The sequence below is a fragment of the Malania oleifera genome, chromosome 4, assembly GCF_029873635.1.
Source record: "Malania oleifera isolate guangnan ecotype guangnan chromosome 4, ASM2987363v1, whole genome shotgun sequence".
Taxonomy (NCBI): domain Eukaryota; kingdom Viridiplantae; phylum Streptophyta; class Magnoliopsida; order Santalales; family Ximeniaceae; genus Malania; species Malania oleifera.
The window spans coordinates 56,375,754-56,382,604 of NC_080420.1; positions in this window are offsets into that span (position 1 = coordinate 56,375,754).

Below are 6,851 nucleotides of genomic sequence, written 5' to 3' on the forward strand. Positions count from 1 at the left end.
CATTTCTAGGACATGTAGTGTCTACGGAGGGAATTTCAGTGGACCCAAGAAAAGTAAAGGTGGTAGTTGACTGGGCGAGACCGAAGAATGTGCACGAGGTTAGAAGTTTCTTGGGTCTGGAAAGATACTATCGCCGATTCGTTGAGGGGTTTTCGAGGCTATCAAGTCCTCTAACGCAACTTACGAGAAAGAACAAGAAGTTAGAGTGGACTAGTGAATGCGAATAGAGTTTTCAGGAATTGAAGCAATGACTAGTCATTACTTTAGTGTTAACCATTCCATCAGGAGAGGGTGGATTTGTGATCTACAATGATGCATCCCAGAAAGGACTTAGGTGTGTCTTCATGCAGCAAGGGAAGGTTATTGCGTATGCTTCTCGCCAACTCAAGGAGCACGAGAAGAACTATTCTACGCACGACTTGGAGTTGGCAGTTGTAGTTTTTGCATTAAAGATCTAGAGGCACTACCTATACGGTGAAAAGACAAGATCTTTACTGATCATAAGAGTTTTAAATACTTTTTCACCCAGAAAGAGTTGAACATGAGGTAGTGAAGATGGCTTGAGTTGATAAAGGACTATGACTATTCCATTAGTTACCACCTAGGAAAGACTGATGTGATAGCTGATGCTTTGAGTCGGAAATTGGTGGGTTCGTCAGTTTCAGTGGTTATTGTTCAGCATCAGATCAAGATGCACCTGGAGAGGTTGGGTGTAGAGTTAGTAGAAGGGAATTCACAGGAGTTCATTGCCAGCTTGATTATTCAGCCAACCTTACAGGAGAAAATTAAAGCCGCTCAGACGACAGATGTTGACCTTATAGGTCATGCCCGGTTTGATAATGACAAATACTCCTGTATTTAATAAACATCTAGTTCATGTGCAGGTTCATATTAGCATATCATCAATGGCACGCAAAAGCTCAAAGCTTGAAGACATTCATGCTCTTAATTGTAATATTTTTGTAATGAGTTTTGTCTGTAATAGTAATTAGGGTATTCAGTTTGTAATAAGCACTCACATCACATGCATGGTTAATCTTGTAAGCTCAAAACAAATCATAATGCAAAATCACCTTAGTATACCTTTTGGTCGACCTTCGGTCGAACGACACCGGATTTTTTCGGTGTCTCTATTTTGGACCCAAGTACCCTAGGACACTCACACTTTAACATATGTTTGTTAGGCACTTGAATAGGGCTTGTTTGCTTCAATACGAGACCGAAATGCACACTTAGTGCACTTTCGGTCGACCGGCCAAATCAGTTCATTTCTGGCCTGGTTGACTGAACCATACCTGGGTCAACCGTTGACCAAGGTCCCGGTCGACCGAGACCCTGTAGTTCATTTGACCCCGGTCGACCGAACCACCTGGGAGTCAACATTTTGACCTCTCGGTCGATCGACCACTTTTGTACTCCAACTACCTGGTCGACCAGAGGGTCCTCGGGAGAATTCCCAGCAGTCTGGTCGACCGAACCATGCAGTTCAAAAAGGCCCGGTCGACCGAACCTCGAAAGTTTGGGAAATCTCCCTCCCTGATCGATCGAGCCTTTCAGTTCAAAAGTCCCCTGATCGACCGAGCCATTTGAGTCCTGGTCGACCGAACCATTTCTGGTCCACCGGACCTCTCGGTTTGCTCCTATTTTTTTACCACTGTTAATAATTTTAAATAGGGTTAAATTGATTTAAGTGTCATTAAACTTTTCCAACAATCCCTCATAGGTCCCCAACGGTCAAAAATTTTGGTATGTCTATATATACTGTTTCATTTGGGAAAATGAAGTGTGATTAGCAAAAAAGGATTAAAGATTTCTCTCCCAAGCAAAAATACCCCTTTTGACTCGTATTGCTCATACCCTTCTTACAAACATTCTAGCTTACCTCTTCAAGTTCAAAATCAGTTGTAAGTGCCTTGAGTGTATATTCTAAAAGGTTTTTGCTCTCATTGTTTGAAGTGTTTGAATCGATTTTTCTCTCGAGAGCATAACCTAAGTTTTCTTAGGAGGCTTTACTAATAAGCCTACCCTCAGAAGACTTGTGGTAAACTTCTGAGTGTTGTATTATCATTGCAATATCTTTGGAAGTTTGTAATTGTTTTTGGTTTGCAAAAACATATTTCAAGCTTACTCAAATATCTTTTGAAATTTATTGAACTATTTGTGAAAAGATATTTGTACTTGTTACACTAATCTTTGTGGTAATATTTATACAAGTATATATATATATATATATATATATATATATATATATCAATTGCCGAAAACAAAGATTATCTATTTTTCAATCCAAGCATATACACATTCGTGGGATTAAGACATTCTATTGATTGATATTATTGAGGCTTGTTTGATACTCTGTGTGAACACGTTTGATTGAATACTCAGAAATACACAGATTATTATTGACACTCTCACGTGCATACTACACTGATAGAAAAATTGTTTGAGAGTTGAACTACTTAGACTACACTGAGCTTACATTATTAAATCATCTGTGGTGTATGTGTTTGTGCGCATTTGTGGTACAAATCTGCTTTACGTGAAAGCACTCTTGTATTGTACCTTTTGATTGTATATTTGAGAGATTCCAGGCGTGGCCTGAGGGGGCGGTAATCCAGCCCGGTAAGGATTGGTAAAGGCTGAGGTCAGCCCTATGGTAATTTGACCTGGTTTGTATAGGTGTCGCTCCATCCGTTTAAGTGAGCAAGTTATTGTGATAATCCTTGTGCTGGTTAGCCAAGGCGGGGACGTAGGCAGTTGGCCGAACCTCGATAACATATCTGCGTGTCCTTCTTTCTTTACTGCTTTCTAGTGCTTGTGTGATTGTTTAAACTGCTTTATTTAATTTCTGGTATATTTACATTATTTGCACTAGATTGACCATAGGCTTGTGAACATACTACTATTATGAGGAATACCTAGGAGATAAATTTTAAAAATACTAATTTACCCCCCCTCTTGGGATCACGGTAAAGCTAACAAAAGACACAGAGTTGATGGAAATTGTGGAGAAAGTACGGAGTGAGCAGCAGATGGACTTCAATGTTTCTGAGGATGGAGTTCTCATATTACACACCAGGTTGTGTATACCTAACGACACGGGGATTAAAAAGACAATTCTAGAGGAGGCTCATATGTAACGACCTGAAAAATTATAATGATTAAATAATTAGGAAAAATAATAAATGGAATAAATAAACAAAAGATAAAGGAAAAAGGGAAAAGTTTGAAAGAAGAATAGCAGACCTCGTCGACAAACCTCATGTCCTCATCGACAAGTATTTTTCTAGAGATCATTGACGAAGCTTAGTCCCTTGTCGACAAAGAGATGAGTGAATTCCAGATTTTAAGTTTTGTCGACAAACACATCCTCTCGTTGACAAAGTCCCTTCTGTGACACGTCGACGAATCCTATCTTCTCGTCAACGAAGCCATATGGCAACATTGAGTATAAAAGGAACCAAGGTTGTTTCTTTGTGAAAAAACAATTTTCCTTCATTTTCTCTCTCTAGAAATCGTTTCCTCTGCCTTCTCTCTTCAAATCTGGCCCGGATTCAGCCCGAATAAAAAAATGTAGATCGCTACGGTGTTCTAAGGAAGATTCTCTACACAACTAGTGGAACAAATTTCTAAACTAGGCTTTTTGGGAAACGATCCAAAGTTTAGGTAAGGGTTAATATTCTTAGTTTTGGGGTTTTAAATGTTTATTTGAGGTTTATAGGTTGATAAAATGTAGAAATAGTAAATTATTTGGGGTTTATCTTATTAAATTAGGGTTTTTGATTTAGGATTTTGGTGAGCGCCACAGGCATCATTTAAGGTTCCTGTTGGTGTACTTCAAGAAAGCAGGTAAGGGGGAATATATATTAAACCAGGTTTTATGCATTAAACATATAAATGGATTATGTTATGTACATATATGAATATGTTTTCGTATGGGTTTAAAATGCCAACCGTTTAAATTATAATTTTTGAGCCTAGGATTGTTTTATTAGTTATGTACATGTGAAAATGGACTGATGAAAAAGGAAGATTTTTCAAGATAATTGTGTAAGAAATTGAAGGTATATTTTCAATATAAGAATAATAAATGAGGGTCGACTTATTTTACAGGAAATGTTTGAAATACATTGCTAAATTGTGTGACATGAGTAAAATGGAAATTCTATGTTGAATTATGTTATATATATGAAATGCAAGTTATACAGGAAATGTAATAAGAATGAAAATGTTGTGATGAATTATGATGTGTACATTTATGAGATGTTAGGAATACTGAAATGTGATAAAAATATGTATTGCATGTGTATTGTTTGATATGGCATAAGATTCACGTGATGTGAACTATTACAAAGGAAGTATATGACATGAGATCCACGTAATGTGGAGTGTTACAGATGATATATATGACATAAGATCCATGTAAGGTGGACTTTACACGAGATCCACGTAATGTGGACTATTACAGATGACATATATGACATAAGATCCACGTAAGGTGGACTTTACATGAGATCCAAGTAATGTGGACTTTATATGAGATCCACGTGATGGAAACTATACATGATATTCACGTAATGTGAACTATGAAGATGAACTATGTAATATGAACTATTGAGAACATGAACATATGAGAAATACTGAATAAATGACAGACGGAGTAATGTATTATTGTAGTATCAGCATTCATGCGTATGATATGAATTTATATGGGCGGGGCAAACTCTTCACCTGAGGGTTTATTGAGAAAGGCGAGTGCCCTAATAGGTATTAGATGTAGCAATAGGCTGCATAACGTATTAGGGAAAAGCGAAATTACTTGTATGGGCGGGTAAATTTCTTTATTCTCGAGAGCCTTTGCTGGTAAACCTTTTTACGAATTGTGTGAGTACGAGATTACTTTTTCACCTGAGGGCTTACTGAGTAAGGTAAGTGCTCTGATATGCTTCAATTGTGACCATTGGTTGCCTAAAGTATTAGAGCAGAGGGGCGCTACTTGTATGGCGAGTAATCACCCCAATCCTTAGGTATTCTCGTGGGTAAAATACCTTACATGCATTTAATAAAGCTCAGGAAAGGATTTTAGAAATTATGATAATGATATGCTAATGATGAATACATATACATATGTGATTTATAAACCTCATGTTGGCCACATGTTGATATAATATATTGTTTCTTCCCTTACTGAGATTTGTCTCACCCGAATACAAATTTATATTTTTCAGGACCTCCACGTGATCGAGCTTAGAGAACTCGTGGCTATATAGCATTTTTGGATATAGAAAAAGAAAGGGTATAAACTTTGATGATACTTTTGGGATGTATAAGTTTAATGTTTTATGTTTTATTTTTTAAGTCTTCTGAGTTGTGAATACTGGAAGTTATAGATTATGTTTTTGGAGGTAAGTATATATGTGGACACAGGTGGATGAATGGTTTATTTTGGAATATATATAGATGTAGAAAACTCTGGTATTATATTGTTGGAGGATTGTATTTATGTTTTCTGCTGTGTAAATGATAATGGAATGTCTGGTATCAGGTAAATGAATGGATGACATGGCACCCGGGTCCCTTCAGGTAGGTTCGAGGTGCCACGAAGCATGGTTTATTCGGGTATAATGCACCGGACCAAGTTTTCAGGGTCGGGGCGTTACATCATCACTCTCTTTCTATATTGTTCATCTGAGAAGTATGAATATGTATAGAGATCTGTGAGAATTGTTATGGTGGAGTAACATGAAGAGGGAGACTGCCAGATTTGTATAACAGTGTCTGACATGTCAGTAGGTAAAAGTAGAGCATCAGAGATCAACGGGACCACTTCAACAACTTGGTATCACTAAGTGGAAGTGAGAGCATATCTCGATGGACTTCGTATCAGGGGTTGCCTTCAACGATGCATGGACAAAATGTCATCTAAGTAATAGTGGATCAAATGACAAAGACTGCGCACTTCGTTCCAATCAGTGTCAGTTATTCTATGAATAGGCTAGCAGAGCTTTATGTGCAAGAGATTATATGACTGCATGGCATCCCAGTTTCCATTGTTTCAGGTCAAGATCCACGGTTCACCTCTCGGTTTTGGAAGAGTTTGTAGGGCGCCTTGGGATCTCAACTCACTTTCAGTACCACATTTCACCCGCAGACGGAGGATAGTCTGAGAGGACCATTCAGATTCTAGAGGATATGCTGTGAGCATGTGTGCTGGATTTTGGGGATGGTTGGATTCGATATCTACTGCTCATTGGGTTTGCATATAATAACAGTTATAAAGCCAGTATTGAGATAGCACCTGAAACCTAAGGTGTAGTCCCAAGAGGGGGGTGAATTGGGTTATTTAAAATTCCTTAGAGTCTTTTTATGAGTTCTTGACTTTTTACAATTATTGTAAAGACTTATTATATTCTCGTTGATTAGGAAATCCACACAAACATTTACTTCTTCTATTCAATCCACAACCACAACATACACAACCAATTGATTAACTGTTCATACCAAACAAACACAGTACAAGTAATCAATATATGCTTTGCAATATTCAGCAGCCCTGTATATGAATGTGCAAGTCCTGTAGTTGGCCTTTGAACAGAAAATTAAAATAACATCCAATCACTCTTTTTAATAACTCAGATGTTCAATAAACCCTTAGTTAAAAGAATTTAGGAGTTGATTAACCAACGTATTCCTTTTCGGTTTCTGCAATCAATGATAATCAACCCAATCAATTTTAATCTTAGGTTTATTTAATATTCGAGGTTGTTTGTAAGATTAACACATCCACATAGTTTATATTATTGCTGGAATTTAAAGAGCATAAGAGAAGAGAGTGAGATGGTGTTTTTACG